The 20,869-nt window shown below is 40.7% G+C and overlaps 1 protein-coding gene across 3 annotated transcripts in view; it reads right to left on the bottom strand.

The window, feature by feature from the left end:
* DGKB (diacylglycerol kinase beta) overlaps window positions 1-20,869 on the bottom strand; it is an 808,203-nt gene that overhangs the window by 64,846 nt on the left and 722,488 nt on the right. The window lies entirely within an intron of this gene.

Below are 20,869 nucleotides of genomic sequence, written 5' to 3' on the forward strand. Positions count from 1 at the left end.
GCCCATCTGATTTTCGACACCTTGGCAAATGAGACAACGTCCCTGATTCTTGATCGTCAACGGATGTCAGAACTCCAGATTCTTTCTCTCATTTGAGTGAAATGTGATATTCCAAGCATAGCTCTTTCTATTCTTCTTTGGGAGACCTGAATAGCATTCTCATCTTGCTTGCGTAGGGCCCAGGTCTCTGAGGCATATGTTAATGCAGGAAGAACAGTGGAATCAAAGAGATGTGCCCGGAGCCGGAGGTTCTTCGTCCTCTTAGCTATTTCTTCGACGTTCTTGAAGGCGTTCCAAACCGCTCTCTTCCTCCTGCACAGCTCGGGTGCCAGGCCATTTGTCATGTTGACTTCTCGACCTAGGTACACATAGCTGTTGCATTCGGAGATGGTTGTTCCGTTGAGAGCGAATGGGGCGTCAGGAACGAGGCTGTTTCTCATAAACATTGTCTTCATAAGATTCAGCTGTAGTCCTACCTTTCCACACTCACGGTCAAAGTTGGCCAGCATTTGTGCCGCTTGGCTGATGTTTGGTGTTATTAAAACAATGTCATCAGCAAAGCGGAGGTGGTGTAGTTGCCGACCATCTATGTTCACTCCCATTCCTGCCCATTCCAGTCGTCGCATGATGTTCTCGAGGGGGGCACTGAAGAGTTTCGGTGAAATGGTAATATGCCATTTCAATATGCCAAAACCAGTAACTACAACTGGTCTCATTCATACAATATTTGTGAAGTTAAATCATTACTTCATTCCCCATTCCCAAAATACATATTGCTTTTCAAAATTGTAAACACTTCCAAATTTCACTATGGTCCACTCAATTGAGAAAATTTAAAACATATTTAAAAACATTCTCCTTTTTTAAAATTTACCAGTTACTAAGAATTGTTAGTTAACTTTGAACATTTTTTTGTAATTTTCCCTTGATTTTGGGGTCATATCAAGCAATGCTCAGGAATACTCCTGTCTCAGCCATGAGGGATAACTTCTGGCAGGGCTTTGGAATCAAACTCAAGTTGACTCTTTGCAAGCAAATGCTCTACCAACTGTGATATCACTCTGATTTAAAAAAAAATAGCAATAGAGTCTTTTCACTATCACCTAAATTCTCCTAATCTTTCATTTGTTCAGAGATAAAAATAATTATAAGCTTTATATATATTCCATAAAAATTTTGTATAAAGGTAAAGGTAAAGGCCCTCCCGTTGATCGTCGATTTGCTCGAGCGGGCCCAGTAACGTCTCCATTGGAGACTTTGTTGTTACTGTGTCTGGCATATCGAATACTCTCGGTAGCTTGCCGGGCTCTCCAAAAAAATTTTGTATATACTTAGAAAATATACTAATGTATATATATACATATATATATTAGATATAAATTCTAACCCATGTAACCCGAACAGATGAGTTTTTAAAGAAAAATGTTGGTACACTTTTTGGTACACTTTTTGGTAACTTAGTTTATGTCAACAAAAATTTCCCGGTAGTTTGTTTATAGAGATATTTCATTTTAACAAATGCACAAAATACTGGAGTGCAAATATTTTTTATATTATAATCCTGCAATTAATATCTTTATATTTGGTTTCTTAAAAGATTGCTTTTTAAGACTGAGGACTATACTTTTATAAAATACTACTAGGTAATATTCAAGTACTATCAGGACATTATTGTTCATGGATTTGTCACATTTCTGTTTGTCTAAGAAATAAAGAATTGTCTGTCCTTGGTCTGAAAATTATTTTAGCGTGTTGAATAGATTATCTTGGAAGATGAATCTACCTTTGGAATAAAAAGAAACACATATGCTAAAATATAACAGTGTATTTCTTATGCTCTGAATTCTTTTATAATGTGATCCACTGCATAGACATGCTTTTGAATCCTCTTTTGGTTATTCTCAAAGAACCAGTGAAAAAATGCTAATATTGTGGCTGAAATTTCTGCTATTAGTGATAAACTATACATAATTTCTATCCTTGTATTCCTATTTGCATCTTGCACCAGCGTTAATGAAAACAGGCCATTAGTCACTAAATAGATAGTACAGTATCAAGGTTCTTGCTTTGCTTCCCGCTGACCCAGTTCAAGACCCTACTACCTCATAGAGTCTCCCAATCACCTCTACGAAAAAAACTGTGCAGAGCAGGATGTGACACCCCCTTCCTTTTCCATTCAAAGAAAAACAAAAGAAAATGTGACAATAGTCACACAATTTATATTCTCACCATAACAGTAAGGTCAATACAGTCTTCCTCATATTGTTATCAGTGATTGGCAGTAACAAACTGTTTTGTTTGTTTTCAGAAAGAGAAAGAATGGTATCTCAGTGTCTCACTTAGGATTTCCATGGTTATTTAGTATAGTGAGAGTGTATGAATTTCTCTTTCTCCTTTATATTATAGGCAAGGATTTACAGCACTTGTTTATAGTAGGAATGAATTTGGTTTCCAGCAAAGCATAAAGCAATGCCATCCAATTGTTTCAGTTTGCATCTGAAGTTATTAGTGTAGTAAGGTTTGGCATGTTTTCCTCTCTTTCCATATGCTTCTTCTCATGTCTCTATCAAACTTTTTCATTTTCTTCATCTGATACCATGACCCTAGTTTGAAGAAACTATAGCATCTTCTCAAATGGCTTTACTATATTTTCACAGCCTCCCTCAAATGTAGATATGAACACATCATGTTTATGCTTTAAAACACTTACAGTATTGATATTTACTCTTTGGATGGGCTGGAGCGATAGCACAGTGGGTAGGGGTTCGCCTTGCACGTGGCTGACTCGGGTTTGATTCCTCCATCCCTCTTGGAGAGTCCAGCAAGCTACCAAGAATACCCCCCCCAGACCCCGCGGCAGAGCCTGGCAAGCTCCCCGTGGCATATTCGATATGCCAAAAACAGTAACAAGTCTCACAATGGAGACATTACTGATGCCCACTTGAGCAAATTGATGAACAATAAGAGGACAGTGCTACAGTGCTACTCTTTGGCTCTAATTCCAGAATTTTAATAGGGTTTATATGGTACCACATTATCTTGGCCCTATTTAGCTTTCTAACTCTATCAAAGATATTATTATCTTTTTTTTCTGCAGTAAATATAGCTTTTTATCTTTTTGGACAATGGGATATACTTAGTTGTCTTTGGATAATAAAAGCTGCCTTTAAAAAAAAAACATCAATATCCCCTAATACCTCTTAAAGTGATTTAGCTCCTACAAAGGACCAATTCACAGTTTATGTTGCCTCTGGGAATATTTCCTAACAATTATTATTTATATCCCAGATTTGGGAAACAATGGATTAAGAAAGAGGTTCATTTGGACAATGGTGGAGGGAATCGAACACTCCAATGAAAGGTGTGGTATTGGAATGCTTTATGCATAAATCACTATTAAACCAATGTGTAAAAACTATATCTTACATTTGAGTGAGGGAGGAATGCAAAGATGATGATGTGTTGTTGGAGGGTTCTCGGGGTAGCTCTCTCTCGCGACCCGCATTCAGTGCTCTCAAGCTGCTGTGTATGGAATGGATTGGCATGGCTCCTCCTTTGTGCTTTGCTTCTGTGTGTGCTGCTGTGCTTTCTTCTGTCTGTCTCTATTTCTGACTCAGTCTCTGTAGTCTCTCCTCTGGTCTCTTTCAATTTCTCTCTCTGGAGCTCTTCTGCTTCTCTCTCTGGAGACCTTCACTCTGAATTCTGACTTTCTCCCCGTGAATTCTGACTCTGCCCCTGGATTCTGACTTTGGTTCTGGCCCCCTCTGCTCTTACAGTCTTATTTCATATAGCAATCACATAAGGTAGTGACACAAAGGTGGGTTGAACATTAACAAATCGACAAAAAGAGGTAAGACCACTCCTTCAGGAGATTAACTTAAGGATAAAATCTCACTGGATTACTAGGAGATCTGCTTAAGGGTGGGATCCCATTCAGGGTGTGCTGCTTTCTTCCTTCCTAAGCTAGTAATCCACTTAGATAGTTGTAGTAAATCTACTTGTAATATTTCTAGCAATGTCATTCTGTATGAGCAAAGTAAGAGATATATCAGCTTAAAGTTTGGTTCGTCCTTAGGATGTCCTTAGGCCAGGTTAGTCTTCCTAACTCCAGCAGCGTCCTAGTCTCATCATTACTTTTGGATCGTGACAGCATTTGTCTATATTCATGCTCTCAACTTATAGTTGAGTATTCAGCGCTTTGGCCTGGCCCATTTCGATGCCAGGGTAGCTCACAGATTGCCCTGGGTCCATTTAGTCCCTCATAGGGACCCTGCTTTGGGGGTGCAAGGAACTAAGGGCAATTGGTCAAGAGCAGATGCCCGGGAGTAAATATTATTGGAGTAAATCAACTCCCAAGTTACAAAGCATAACATTAACTGTCTTCCTGTGCCCATACAGAAAGGACATTGCTTTAAGGTAAACTAAGTTTTCCCTGTGGCAAGGTTGAAAGGACAAACCCATTGTTATCCTACACCAATGTGTCTAAAATTTAATTAATTTAAAAAATAGTATATAAGCTTAGAACTCTAATCATAAACATCATGGTAATTTCAAGAGGAAAATACTCAGATGAAATAAATAAGGGTGGTAGGTTTCTTGGGCCAGCTGAAGAGGGATTTTTGCACTCTGGAAATGGGCATGGTGTAGAAACAGGACATAATAACTCTGATATTTTATAAATAATAGCACTGTCCTCCCGTTGTTCATCAATTTGCTCAAGCGGGCCCAGTAACATCTCCATTGTGAGACTTGTTGTTACTATGTTTGGCATATGGAATACATCATGGGCAGAGGAATCGAACCCGGGTCGCCCGGGTCAGCTGCGTGCAAGGCAAAAGCCCTATATTATCGCTCCACCCCTAATAATAGAATATTATATTACATTTTGACACATAAATATATTGAAGCACTCAAATAATGTTATTTATATTATAACTCAGTATAAATCAAATAATATGTTTAATGTGCTCAAAATAGTCACTGGTCACTGTCACTGTCCTCCCATTGTTCATCAATTTGCTCGAGCGGCCCCAGTAACAATATAACTCAAAAACATTTGAAATGTTTATCAAATAATAAATTTGAAACTAAGAACTTGATTCTGATACAAAAAGTCACGTTTATAGCTATATAGTATTAAAATGAGTTACAAATCTTGGTAAAGATTGTTTTATGGATGTCAATATTGAAAACTATTTGCATAGGCACTCAACAGTTAAATAAAAGTATTATTGTAATAGGAAATATAATAAAAGCCACAGTGATATTTGCTTAGTATCAGAGTTAGCTTTGCTGGTGGTCTAATATACCTGCCAAAAACAGCTCTTTTTATATTATGAATTGACCAAAGGACAAAGCTAATGGCAATCAAGACCTGATGATGTTTGGAAGAGGCTTTTGTGCAAGACGGCTTGTGGACTGATTAAGGGAAAATTGATCATACTTTTGTCCACTTATTGATTTTGTAGATTAATACATTACATTACTCCACATGAAGAAGAAACTAAACCATAATTCCTGGGACATTCTTTAATTCACTAATTCAGTTCAAATCTATTAACATTTTTTCATTCAGTTACTGTGGCTTTCAATCTAATTTAAATATGTGAATTTTAAAGTAATGTTTCTTTATATTATTCTTATATCTTCCATGTTATATAACATTATCATTAAACCTTTTTAATCATGTTTTTTTACTTTTTAAAAATTATTATTATCATTATTTTTATTTATTGAATCACTGTGAGATAGACCGTTACAAAACTGTTCATGATTGTGTTTCAGTCATACAATGTTCCAAAACTCATACCTCCACCAGTGTACATTTCCCACCACCAATGTTTCCCAGATTGCCTCCCACTCCCCCAACAGCCACTCCCTTCCCCTGCGTCTATGGCAGACACCTTTGTTCTTTCTCTCTGTCTCTCTCTCTCTCTCTCTCTTTCTCTCTCCTTTTGTGCATTATGGTTTGCAATACAAGTGCTAAGAGGTCATCATGTTTGTTCACTACGTTCACTATTTTTATTGAGATGGTAAGCTAGAGAAGCTTTTTTAAACTGGATGGCAGATTTGGGGTGTGCACATGACTTCCAGGGCTTGCAGAGGTACAGGGAAATGGGGGAAAGTAGCCCATCTCCACCCCCAAAAAGCCTGGAGATTTCAGTTACAAAAACCGCATAACTAAATTTTCAGTAGATTCCTATCTTGGTGAGGCTCATCCTGAGATGTTAGAGTCCAGCCAGGGACAAGGTGGCAATTTGAATTGTGGAAGCAAACGGCTGGTGGCAGCTCTTCTTGATCAGGCACCAGGAAAAAGCACCCTCCTCCTACCTACCCCAGCCATCAACGTTGCAGAAGTCCAAGATTAACTGTGACTTTTGATCTCTTTCAAGATTTACTTATGGATCTCTGGAGCAAAGCTTATATGGCTGTGTCAGAGGTGGTTTGTGGGTGTGACACCCATTTACCTAACTTCTGGCAGCTTAATTTCTTGGAAAACTTGGTCCTAAGTTGTTGGAGGCTGGCCAGAGGCATAGTGGCTATCTGGGGGTGTTAGGAAGGCCAGGGCACCATCAGGCTGTTGATTTCCTCACTACCCATGTCCAGGTTGACACTCTGCTGGTACTATCCCCTCTGGGTGCCAGTGGAAGTGGCATCCATGGCCCAGGCAGGGACCAGGATCTAGGCTATAGCTGCTAGTGCTGGCACTCTGAGTGAAAAGAATCTGCCCTGGGGACATATGCCCCCATCCTCAGTCTCCAGATAGTTGGTGCTCAGGGAGGTTTTCCTCCTTAATATGCTGTGTGGGCAGCACTGCTGGCGGCATGGGCTGGTCTGGGGAACAAATGTGACAGGGACGCCCTGCTCATGGTAAGTTTCCTGAGCCACTTTCCCATGGCTGGAACCCAGACAACCCCTCAACTCCGGGATCCATGTTACACCATAGTTCAAAGTTGGATCTGAAGAGGCCAATTCATTCATAATAAACTTCTGCCACCATATTAGTTGGTTGCTTATATCACAGAGAACTGCGATAACTCCCATGGCTCCATCAGCTTTGGAGATCATACGGGGACCACCACCGTATTCAGGAGTCCCACGTGGACAGGCATTCTGTGCAGGGCTCCACTTAAAACCGATCTTTTTGAGAGAAAATATTTAAGGGGCACTTACAGTCATCCATGAGGAAATGTTATGACCCCATCAGCCCGCCGTTCAGAGCGCTGAGAGCTGCTGCTGCTTTGCCAGCTCTCATGCCTGCTGCCGCGCTGCTGCCATCTTCTCTCAGTTCTTTAATTTTTGAGAATATTTGTAATTGTTATTCTGAATACTTCACTTAATTCATCATCTAGTTGCAATCATAGGTAGTTTCTATTGTAGTTTTGCCCTTGCACACGGATCATAATTTTTTTTTAGATATTTTATTTTATTTTATTTTATTAGTGAAACACCATGAGGTACAGTTGTAGATTTACAATTTTTTGTGCTTGGGTTTCGATTATACAATGATCAGATACCCATCCCTCCACCAGTGCCCATTTTCCACCACCATGGATAATATCCACCCCACCCCCATGCCTCCACCCCCCCTGCCTCTGTGGCAGGGCAATCCCCTGTGTTCTCTCTCTCCTTTTGGGTGTTGTGGTCTGCAAAAGAGGCATTGAGTGGCAAGCATGTTCAGTCCATAGTCTACTTTCGACATGCATCTCCCCTCCTGGGAGGATCGTCCAAAGACCCTTGATTTGGTGCTCCCTTCTCTATCTGAGCTTCCCTTACCTCTAGAATGCCCGGCTGGCCACTAAGCTATAGAGTAATCCTCCTGGTGCTGATCTCAGCTATTCTTGGGTATTAATCTCATATTTTGTTACTTCATATCCCCCAGATGAATGCAATCTTTCTATGTCTATCCCTCTCTTTCTGACTCATTTCACTTAGCATGATACTTTCCATGTTGTACCACTTGTATGTAAATGTCATGACTTCATCTTTTCTAACAGCTACATAGTACTCCCTTGTGTAATGTACCAAAGTTTCTTTAACCAGTCATCTGTTCTTGGGCATTCAGGTTTCTTCCAGTTTCTGGCTATTGTAAAGAGTGCTGCAATGAACAAACAAGTGCAGATGTCACTTCGACTATACATTTTTGCCTCTCTGGGATATATTCCCAGGAGTGCTATTGCTGGGTCAAATGGGAGCTCAATTTCTAATTTTTTGAGAATCGTCCATACTGTTTTCCAGAAGGGCTGAACCAGTCGACATTCCCACCAACAGTGAAGGAGTGTCCCTTTCTCGCCACATCCACGCCAGCATCGGTTGCTTTTGTTCTTTTGAATGTGGGCCAGTCTCTGAGGTGTGAGATGGTATCTCATTGTGGTTTTGATCTGCATCTCCCTGATGATTAATGATGTAGAGCATTTTCTCATGTGCTTTTTTGCCATTCGAATTTCTTCTTTGAGAAAGTGTCTGTTCATTTCATTGTCCCATTTTTGAATGGGGTTGGATGTTTTCTTCTTGTGGAGTTTAACCAGTATTTTGTATATCCTGGATATCAACCGCTTGTCAGATGTGTATTCGGCGAATATCCTTTCCCATTCTGTAGACTGTCTTTGTATTTTGGTTACTGTTTCTTTGGAAGTGCAGAAGCTTCTTAGTTTAAGATAGTCCCATTTATCTATCTCTGTTTTCACTTGCTCGGCCAGTGGTGTGGCATCTTGAAGATACCATTAGCTTCAATGTCATGGAGGGTTTTGCCATCTTTGTCTTCAATGTACCTTATTGTGTCTGGTCTGATGTTGAGGTCTTTAATCCATTTTAATCTAACTTTTGTACATGGTGTTAGGCAGAGTTCTGATCCCATTTTTTTGCATGTAGCCATCCAGTGATGCCAGCACAATTTGTTAAAGAGGCTTTCCTTACTCCACTTCACATTACTTCCACCTTTATCAAAGATTAGATGATCATATGATTGAGGGGAGATGTCAGTGTATTCAACCCTGTTCCATTGGTCTGCAGCTCTGCCTTTGTTCCAGTACCATGCTGTTTTAATTATTACTGCTTTGTAGTACAGTTTGAAGTCCGGGAGTTTGATTCCTCCCATTTTCTTTTTCCCAAGAATTGCTTTAGCTATTCGTGGGGGCTTATTTTTCCATATAAATTTCAGGAGTGTTTGCTCCATTTCTTTGAAGAATGTCATGGGTATCCTTATAGGGATTGCATTGAATTTATACAATGCTTTCGGTAGTATTGCCATTTTGACAATGTTAAGTCGGCCGACCCATGAGCAGGGGTTATCTTTCCATTTCCTCAAGTCCTCTTTTATTTCCTGAAGTAGCGTTTTATAGTTTTCTTTGTACAGGTCCTTTACTTCCTTAGTTAAGCTGATTCCTAGGTACTTGATTTTCTGGGACACAATTGTGAATGGGATTGTTTTTTTCATGTAGCTTTCTTCTCTCTCACTGTTTGCGTATAGAAAAGCCATGGACTTTTGTGTATTGATTTTATTTATTTTTTTATTTTTTACTTATTTATTTATTTATTTATTGAATCACCGTGGGAAAGGTTACAAAGCTTTCAGGTTTAGGTCTCAGTCATGCAAATATCAAACACATTTCCCTTTACCAATATATTTTTTTACCATGAAGAACCCCAATAAAACCCCATCCCCCGCCCCTCCCAGTCCCTGTGGGGCAGATGAATTCTAGTTAACACTCTATCTGCTTTGATTAGATTCATTGTTTCAATAAAAGATTCACCACTATTATTTAGAGTTTACCCCCCCCCCAAATCAGACATGCTGAAAAAGCAATTGTGACGTGATTTGCTTTCTACAGCTGGGTTCAAGAATTAAATGTTGGTTTTGGATTTCTGCTATTTTACTTATTGACCCTGGAAGTATTTATACTGAAAGTCAGATAGTTAAGAAATTGGTTTCTGTGCTCTGGAGTCGTGGCCGTGCTGGAGAGCCGCTAGTGGGGAGCAACTGGTGGCCTCGGTAGGGCGAAAAGGGCGGACCGAAACGCCCCCCCTTCCCATGAGGTTTTAGTCGCCCCCAGTCCCCCGGCTCATACCTGCTGTCCACAAGGCTCCCATGCGGCCGCCATCTTTTTTTCCAGAGAGGAGAAGGCGACTGGGGCAACACCCTTTCCCCTCCGGACAGACATGATGGCCTGGATTAACGCATAGTCCTTTCACTTTTCTGCTCCAAGCTGCTGGGTTCTGCATTAAGTCCCCGTGCTTCTGGGGCTGTGGCCATGCTGGAGAGCCACTCGCGGGGGGCAAGTGGTGACCTCGGTAGGGCGTGAAGGACCGACCGGAACGCCCCCCTTCCCATGAGGTTTTAGTCGCCCCCGCTCCCCCGGCTCATGCCTGCTGTCCACAAGGCTCCCATGTGGCCGCCATCTTTCTTCCAGAGAGGAGAGGGCAAATGGGGCAACACCCTTTCCCCTCCAGCAGATATGATGGCCTGGATTAACGCATAGTCCGTTCACTTTTCTGCTCCAAGCTGTTGGGTTCTGCATCAAATCCTTGTGCTTCTGGGGCTGTGGCCGTGCTCGAGAGCCGCTCGTGGGGGGCAACTGGTGGCTTCGGTAGGGCGTGAAGGACGGACCGGAACGCCCCCCTTCCCATGAGGTTTTAGTCGCCCCCGCTCCCCCGGCTCATACCTGCTGTCCACAAGGCTCCCATGCGGCCGCCATCTTTCTTTCCAGAGGGAGGAGGGCGGAAGGGACCAACACCCTTTCCCCTCTGGCAGACTTGATGGCCTGGATTAACGCATAGCCCGTTCACTTTTCTGCTCCAAGCTGCTGGGTTCTGCATTAAGTCCTTGTGCTCCTGGGGCTGTGGCCACGCTGGAGAGCCGCTCGTGGGGGGCAACTGGTGACCTCAGTAGGGCGTGAAGGACGGACCGGAATGCCCCCCTTCCCATGAGGTTTTAGTCGCCCCCACACCCCCGGCTCATACCTGCTGTCCACAAAGCTCCCATGTGGCCGCCACCTTTCTTTCCAGAGGGAGGAGGGTGGAAGGGACCAACACCCTTTCCCCTCTGGCAGACTTGATGGCCTGGGTTAACACACAGCCCGTTCACTTTTCTGCTCCAAGCTGCTGGGTTATGCATTAAGTCCTTGTGATTCTGGGGCTGTGCCCATGCTCCAAGCTTAACTATGATTTTCAGAGAGAAACATTAGGTGGTTTACTTCCCATGGATCACTTTGTATATAGAGAGATGTCGCGCGGCCGCGTAAGCGGCTGCTCGGTTTTGAGGAAAAGTCCTAGTTCCCGCATACTCGAGCTGTGCTTGTAGAGGTTTCTGGTCACCGGGGTTCCATCTGGGGGAGGCGGGATGCAGTACCTACCCCATCTCGGACTTCCCGATGATCTCGGCTCTTTTTGAAAACTGTTTATTTTTTTTTTCCTTTGGGATCTGTGGATCCCACCCTCCATGTAGTCCTTCTCTTCGGCTGAATGGGGTATTGATTTTATAGCCTGAAACTTTACTATATGAGTCTATTGTTTCTAGGAGTTTTTTGGTGGAGGTTATTGGGTTCTCTAAGTATAATATCATATCATCTGCTAATAGTGAGAACTTGATTTCTTCCTTTCCTACCTGAATGCCCTTAATATCTTTTTCTTGCCTAATCGCTATTGCAAATACTTCCAGTACTATATTGAACAGCAGTGGAGAGAGTGGGCATCCTTGTCTCGTCCCTGATCTTAGAGGGAAGGCTCTCACTTTTTCCCCATTGAGGATGATGCTTGCTGTAGGCTTGTGGTAGATGGCTTTAATTATGTTGAGGAAGGTCCCCTCTATACCCATTTTGGGTAGGGTTTTCATCATAAAGGGGTGCTGGATCTTGTCAAATGCTTTCTCTGCATCTATTGATATGATCATATGCTTTTTATCTTTTCTTTTGTTGATATGATGGATTATGTTGATTGATTTCCGAATGTTAAACCATCCTTGCATCCCTGGGATGAATCCTACTTGGTCATGGTGTATGATCTTTTTGATGAGTAGTTGGATTCTATTTGCTAGTAGTTTGTTGAGGATCTTTGCATCTGTGTTCATCAGGGATATCGGTCTGTAATTCTCTTTCTTTGTGGTATCTCTGTCTGCTTTTGGTATCATTGTGATATTTGCTTCATAGAAACTGTTCGGAAGTGTTTTTGAAATTTCAATTTCGTGGAAAAGCTTAAAGAAGATTGGGAGTAAGTCCTCTTTAAAGATTCGGAAGAATTCACTAGTGAATCCATCCGGGCCAGGACTTTTGTGCTTGGGGAGACTTTTTATTACCATTTCAATTTCCTTGATGGTGATAGGTCTGTTCAGATATTCCAGGTCTTCTTGGTTCAGCCTTGGGAGTCTGTAGGAGTCTAGGAATTTATCCATTTCCTCGAGGTTTTGATGTTCACACAGGGATCATATTTTTACATTTCTCTGCAGTCCATTTCGCTGGAGCTATAGCACAGCGGGTAGGGCAATTGCCCTGCACGCACCCAACACGGATTCGATTCCTCTGTCCTTCTCAGAAATCCTGGCAAGCTACCTAGAATAACCAGCCCACGCGGCAGAGCCGGGCAAACTCCCGGGGACATATTCGAAAAACCAAAAACAGTAACAACAAGTGTTACAATGAAGCCGTTACTGGTGCCTGCTAGATAAAATTGATGAATAAAGGGAGGACAGTGCTACAATGTTGCAGTTCATACACTTAGAGTTAATTGGAAATTTGATGCTTTACATAATTTGTCTTAGCAACTTTGGTCAATTCTCTTCCCCAAAGTCTAGGATCAGGTATTTGCCTGATTTTAGTGTCTATCTCAGTAAAGTCTATTATACTATGAGCAATCCTCCACTCCCACCCACTGAACCATGAGTACTCATGTTGCTTTAGAGGGGAATATGACTCTAGATATGCCCAAAATAATTCTGATTTTTGTCATACTCTCTTAAATGTTTTCCTATCATACAAGCTGAATTCCTTACAACGAGTCAGTGGGCTTTGCCATGAGGAATACATTTCTGAAAAATTTAGTTAAATTTGGGAATATTGGAAGAAACAGTTTCTAAAATCAATATTTGAGATTGATTTTAATGATTGAGATCAGTGTTTCTGATACAGCAGGAGTGGAAGGGTGAAGAATGAAGGTGAATTAATTTATTTAGTGGTCACTTGAAATCAATCCCAACAAAATGGATAATGGGAGAGCTGAGGGTTGGAGGTGGTAGCAGATGAAAGGAAGAACCAGCCAAGTATGCTATTTTTGCCACCTCTCTGGCTTGATACATTAACTTATGCACAGGCAAACTGCAGGATCAGGTAGAGGATCATGTGCCCTGGCAGAAGGCAGGATGAGGTACAGCTCGTAAGTCCAGACAGTAGGCAGAACCATGCAGGGCTCTTATGCTCATATAGAGGGTAGGTGCAAAACATAAGGTAAGCCAGGACAGGAAAACAGGGAGCTGATGTAGTGCAGTTTGAGAAGGCCCCAGAGATAAGCCTTTCTAAGGAAAGCATACACTGAATAGAGTGGTATAGGGGCAAGACCAGGTTATAGTACACTGGAGGTAAGAAGACAGTGAGAAACAGGGTTTAGAAAGTTGTACATGGCATGGTTAGAAGTCATAAATGGGCAGAAGGAGAGCCCCGGACATTGGGAGGGATATAGACCCATTTATTTAAACTATATGATAAACTAATTTCTTAACCTTCTGAGTTTTGTATGCAAATTTCTTATACAATTCTCAAGAAATCATCAGGAAAATACATTTTCATGGTAACATTTTTATCTCAGAAAGGAACTTCCAAGTTTCATCTCTGGCTTCTCCCCGACCCCCAGCACAAATATAGAGTTTATATTTTTATTTGTTTGTTTTTGGTTATGGGCTTGGGGCATACCCAGCCCCAAATTAAATTTTAATTCTTAGATTTAAAGCCAGATTCATATATTTAAAGCCAGCAGTGCATAGGACCTTCTTCTGTCTATGTGCTCAGGGATCATTTCTGGTGGTCATCAAAGGACTTTATATGGTGTCAGGGAATGAACAGGGGTCAGCTATATGCAAGCAAAGGGCCTTCCCACTGTACTGGCTCTATCACTCAAGAGTTTATCTTTCCTAGGTACTTGATTTTCTGAGGCACAATTGTGAATGGGATTGCTTTTTTCATGTCACTTTCTTCTCTCTCATTATTTGCGTATATGAAAGCCATGGAGTTTTGGTTATTGATTTTTATAGCCTGCAACTTTAATATACAAGTCTATTGTTTCTAGGAGTTTCTTGGTAGAGGTTTTAGGGTTCTCTAAGCATAGTATATACTTATACCATATATATACACTTATAGTATATATAGTATTTCATACTATATAGTATATCATATATAGTATATCATACATAAACATATAGTATAGTATGTAATAAGCCATGTATATAGTATATCATGTATACATATATAGTATAGTATATCTTATATAACTATAGTATATATAGTATATCATCTGCGAATAGTGAGAGCTTGATTTCTTCCTTTCTAATCTGAATGCCCTTAATATCTTTCTTGCCTAACCGCTATTGCAAGTACTTCCAGTACTTCCAGTACCGTACTGAACAGAATTGGAGAGAGTGGGTATCCTTGTCTCGTCCTGTACAAAGAAAATTACAAAACGCTATTTCAGGAAATAAAAGAGGGTATGAGGAAATGGAAAGATATTCCCTGCTTATGGATCAGGATAGTTAACATTGTCAAAATGGCACTACTCCCCAAAGCATTGTACAAATTCAATGCAATCCCCATAAGGATACCCATGACATTCTTCAAAGAAAAGGAGCAAACACTCCTGAAAATAATATGGAACAATAACCACCCGCAAATAGCTAAAGCAATTCTTGGGAAAAACAAAATGGAAGAAATAAACCTCCTCAACCTGAAACTCTACTACAAAGCAGTAATAATAAACGGCATGGTACTGGAACAAAGGCAGAGCTGCAGACCAATGGAACAGGGATGAATATACGTGTTGACACCCCCCTCCAATACATGATTATCTAATCTTTGATAAGGGAGCAAGAAATGTGAAGTGGAGCAAGGAAAACCTCTTTAACAAATTGTGCTGGCAAGACTGGACAGCTACATGCAAAAAAACGAACTCAGATCTCTACTAACACCATGTACAAAAGTAAGATCAAAATGGATTAAAGACCTCAACATCAGACAGGAATCCATAAGATACACTGTAGACAAGGTTGACAAAACCTTCCACAACATTCAAGTGAAGAGTATCTTCAAAGGTGACACGCCACTGGCCACACAAGTGGAAAAAGAGTTAAACAAATGGGACTACCTTAAACTAAGAAGCTTTTGCACCTCAAAAGAAACAGTGACCAAAATACAAAGACAGTCTACAGCATGGGAAAGGATCATTTGTTCACTTGACATCCTGTTACTCATTGATTTGCTTATGTGGGCACCAGTAATGTCTCCATTCGTCCCTGTCATGTGCTAGTGTAGCCTAATGGCATCTGCTCATTCTAGGAACACAAACAGCCTCAAACTGAACGTTCAGGGTCTTGCTGAAGAAGTCTGACCATCTCGTAGGTGGGCGGCCATGTGATCTTTTGATGTGCCATGGAATCCAGTCAGTAATGGCTCTAGTCCAGCGGTTATTTCCAAATTTTATTACTTGTGAAGCCCATCTAATTTTTGACACCTCGGCAAATGAAACAGCATTCCTGATTCTTGATTGTTGATGGAGGTTGAAACTCTGGATTCTTTCTCTCATTTGAGTGAAGTGTGATACTTTAAGCGTAGCTCTTTTGATTCCTCTTCGGGAGACCTGGATAGTGTTCTCATCCTGTTTTCATAAGGCCCAGGTCTCTGAAACGTATGTTAATGCAGGAAGAACAGTGGAATCGAAGAGATGTGCTGGGAGCCGGAGGTTCTTCATCCTCTTAGCTATTTCATCAACACTTTCTAAGTCATTTCAAGGCACTCTCTTTCTCCTGCGTAACTCAGGTGCCAGACCATTTGTCACATTGAATTCTCGACCTAGGTACACATAACTGTTGCATTCGGAGATGTTCATCCCCTTGAGAGTGAATGGGAAGTCAGGAACGAGACTGTTTCTCATAAACATTGTCTTCATGAGAGTTAACTGTAGTCTGACCTTCCCACACTCATGGTTGAAGTCGGCCAGCATTTGTGCTGCTTGGCTGATGTTTGGTGTTATCAGAACAATGTCATCAGCAAAACAGAGGTGGTGTAGTTGCCAACCGTCTATGTTCACTCACATTCCTTTCCATTCCAGTAGTTGCATGACTTTCTCGAAGTGGCACTGAAGAGTTTCAGTGAAACGGTATCACCCTGCTGAACCCCTCCCTTGACGTCAAAGATCACCTCCCTATAGAATAGTGACATCCTGGTAGTGAATCCTCAATACAGCTCATGGAGGATCCTGATGTATTGAGTTTGAATGCACTGTTTGGTTAGGGTTTCGATGACCACTTCAGTCTCAACGAAATCAAAGGCCTTCTTTAAATCAATGAACGTTAGACAGAGTGGCATCCTGAACTCCGAAGAAACCTCAATGAGCTTGGTTAACCTGTGAATATGGTCGATCATGGTGAATCCTTTTCGGAAACTGGCTTGCTAGCATGGTTGTCCTTCAAATAGTGTCCTGCAAATCCTATTCAGGATGACTTGAGTGAAGAGTTTGTAGACAAGAGACAACAGGCAGATCAGGTGATAGTTGCCAATGGATGTCTCCCTTCTTGTACAGTAGTACAGTCCTGCTGGTCTTCCATTGGGGTGGAACCTTACTTTCAGACAGGTAGTGTGTAAAGAGCCAAGCCAGTGTACTGATGAGTACTGATGGCAGGTTCTTCACATGTTCAGGTCTGACTTTGTCTGGGCCGGGTGCTATTCACTTCTTTACCAATGAAATGGCATGTCAGATTTTGGAAGGGAGAACAATATGAACAACATATCCATCCTGCGGAATTTGGTATGTTGGCAGGTGGACATGGTTCTCGAAGAGATATGAGTAGAAGTCATGGATAATCTTCTCCATTGCCCTTCTGGAAGCTGTGATAGATCCATCAGGAGATCAAAGAGCAGTCATGTTGGTCTTGTAGTTAGGGAAGGACAGGTGGGCTCAGTGAATGCTTTCCCCAGCTTCTGCCACATCTGCCAGCACTGCTGTTCTTCTCTCTTTGAAGTCTTCCTTTATCCCTTCTCTGCACTACTTTGCGAGCTCAGATGTTCGCTTGTGGTTGCCTGAGGCTTGTGCCAAGCCACAATGGCAAATAAGTTTTAGAGTTTTTGAAGACAGGCATCTTTTTGTGGCTATTTCTCTCTTGGCATTCCTCGCACAATCATGGAGGATGAATTCCTCGTCAATGTTGTCAATGATGGTATCTTCCCATGTTGCCACAATAGTGCGAAAGAGCTCCCAGTTGGTGGTCGTTCTGGGAGTTCTCTTCTTAAACTTTGCAGCCCTTTCTCCCAGCTCTGTGAAGTAGAATTCTGCATGAAGGACATGGTGGTACGATCCCGTTTGAAATTTTGGGACAACGTGATGTTGGTCAGGCAAGACTGTGGATTGAATATGATTTGGTCAATTTCATTGTGGAACCGTCCACCGTGAGACTCCCATGTCCAACGTGAGACTCCCATGTCCAACGTTTAGATTCGGCCTTCTGGAATTGTGAGTTACCATGGGTGGTCTTGGTTGACATGATGAACTCAGACAGTCTCTCACCCTGTTCGTTCTATTCTAGGCCATGTATCCCAATGTGGAGTTCTTCGGCTGATATTCTTGGTCCGATCATGACATTAAAATCACTGACAATGACCTTGTAGAAGGTGTGGTCTTATTTATAGAACTTCTCCAGGATGTTATTGCATAGACAATAAAGATAGAAACTGCCAGCAGTGAGCCACATCTATTCCAAGTGTAATCGCCTGATATGGGAAAGAGTATTCACCCAATACCCATTTGATAAGGGGTTGATATCAAGGATATAGAAACACTGGTTGAACTCCACAAAAAGAAAACATCCAACCCTATCAAAAAATGGGGTAATGAAATGAACAGAAACTTTCTCAAAGAAGCAATCTGAGTGGCTAAAAGGCACATGAGAAAATGCTCTACATCACTAATTATCAGGGAGATGCAGATTAAAACAACAATGAGATACCATCTTACATCACAGAGACTGGCCCACATCCAAAAAAACAAAAGCAACTGGTGTTGGCGTAGATGTGGGGAGAAATGGAACCTCCTTCACTGCTGTGTGAATGCCGACTGGTTCAGTCCTTTTGGAAAACAGTGTGAACGATTTTCAAAAAATTAGAAATTGAGCTCCCATTTGACCCAGGAATACCACTCATGGGAATATATCCCAGAGAGTCAAAAAAGTACTTCGAAATGACATTGCACTTGTATATTCATTGCTGTTTGTAGTTCACAATAAAATTATATGTTCAAGTTTATTGAACATCCAAAAAAAAAATACCTTGTATGTGCACAATAGCCAAAATCTGGAAAAAAACAAGTGATTGAGAACAGATGACTGTTTAAAGAAAATTTGGTGCATATACACAATGAATTACTATGCAGCTGTTAGAAAAGATAAAGTCATGAAATTTGTATAAAAGTGGTTCTACATGGAAAGTATCATGCTAAGTGAAATAGTCAGAGAGGGACAGACATAGAATGACTGCACTCATCTGGGGAATATAAAGTAACAGAATGGGAGACAAACACCCAAGAACGGTTGAGATTAGTACCAGGAGGTCTGCTCCACGGCTTGGAAGCCGGTAGCAGATGCTGGGGGAAAAGGCAGCTCAGATCGAGAAGGGAAAAACAAGAGAAGGGTGTCTGGAGGATTCGCTAGGGATTCCAGATGTGTGCTGCTGAAAGTAGATTATAGACCAAACAAGATGGCCACTCAATACCTTGATTGGAAACCACAACACCCTAAAGGAAAGAGAAAGCAAAAATGAATACCCTGCCACAGAGGTGCACCTTGGAGGGGGGAGTGTAGGAGGGCTACTGATATTGCTGGTGGTGGAGAATGGGCACTGGTGGAGGGATGGGTGCTTGATCATTGTATAACGGAACACCAAGCACAAAAGTTTTTAAGTCTACAACTGTATCTTATGGTGTTTCAGTAATAAAAAAAAAAAGAGTTTATCTTAAGTAGATAAACTCTATTGCTTAAGTTTACCTTAAGTAATAGAGTTTATCTTATCTACCTATCTAATCTCAATTTTCTTTCACTGTAACTTCTATTTTTGGGCAGTACACTTTGCTTGAACTTATTAACATTTTATAGCAAATAAAATAAATCTATTCTCATGGGAAGAGAGGTGGAGCTCTTTCTATTTTATAGACTGTTTCCCTTACTGATATATCTCTACGCTGTTAATTATGAAATATGATGGGGACAATACTATACATATCTCTTCATAATATGTCTATAAGAGCATATTTTTGTAAATTATGGAGAAGAGTAGAGTAATTTACCAAATTTTCTCAAATGTTTCTTAATTTATTCATCATAAGGCCCATATATGTATATCTTAGAACCATTTCCAGAGAAATAAATTTTTTTAAGATTACATTTTTATTTCTAGTTTCACTGGGGAGTTTATACACAGAATATAATGTGTACATTTGAGAAAGAAAAACTTTAACTTTTTACTTTTTGGCGTCTGTTGGGAATGAAATGTTATGACTCAGTTCATTCGCTAAATATTGGTCCTTTTTAGACCTCTTGAGCGTTATAAATGTCACAGAACCAAAGATATATATATATATACAAATGCATGTATATATAATTACATATACTAATATATACATATACGAATATATATGTATATATGCAAAGCCAGATTTTTTTCTTTCTTTTTTGGGTCACACCTGGCAATACACAAGGGTTTCTCCTGGCTCATGTACTAAGGAATTACTCCCGGCGCTTCTCAGGTGACCATATGGGATGCTCAGAATCCAACCCCGGTCAGCCGTGTGCAAGGCAAATGCCCTACCCACTGTGCTATTGCTCCATCCTGCAAAGCCAGATTTAATCTTGGCACTACATATGGTCTCCCAGGGGTCATCTCTGAGCACAGAGCCACAGGTATGCCCTAGCACAACTAAGTATGGCCCCAAATCCAAAAACAAAATGAGGAAAATGAATGGTAAATCATTATTATAGATCAGTTTTGTCAGTTTAGCTATCAGTGTGATCTATTAAGAGAAGGCGATGTGACACCATAATAGTTATAAAAGTGAGTGATTTTGCTTTTCCTACAACAGGAAAACCTAAAATTAGTGAATTTTATCTTATAAAATCTGCTTGTATTACATAAAAAGAATGATCTTTTAGTGGAAAAATTCAGGCCATTTATAGTTAGTTTTTCTAAAATGGATTTAAAAAATTACAGTTTTCAACACTTAATAGAAATTTTACTATTTTTCCCTCTCCATGTGCCTTTGATTTTACAGTTTCTAGACTAGTTACTAAGTTTCAATTTTAAATATGTGATGGTGTAGAGACCCCAAAACTGTGAAAATATCCAATAACCTTTTGGAATTCCAACAAAGTACATATAAATTAAACAAGCAGCAATAAATCCATACACACAGAAGCTTATCAGAAATTATTATGAATAGTTGAATTTCAAGGTAAAATGCTATTATAAAGAATAAAACCCCTAGTTACTCATTTCCTCGATTCTTAGATTTAAAGCCAGATTCCTTCATTATTTTTGACCTGATATGAAACACCATCTGGCATGTGCATGTTAAGATGATTATATGTAAGCAAGAGAGATATTTTCTCTCTTTCTGACTTTAAGACTTTTTAAAGTAA

Source organism: Sorex fumeus, unplaced genomic scaffold (assembly GCF_029834395.1).
Source record: "Sorex fumeus unplaced genomic scaffold, SorFum_2.1 ptg000037l, whole genome shotgun sequence".
In the NCBI taxonomy this organism is placed as follows: domain Eukaryota; kingdom Metazoa; phylum Chordata; class Mammalia; order Eulipotyphla; family Soricidae; genus Sorex; species Sorex fumeus.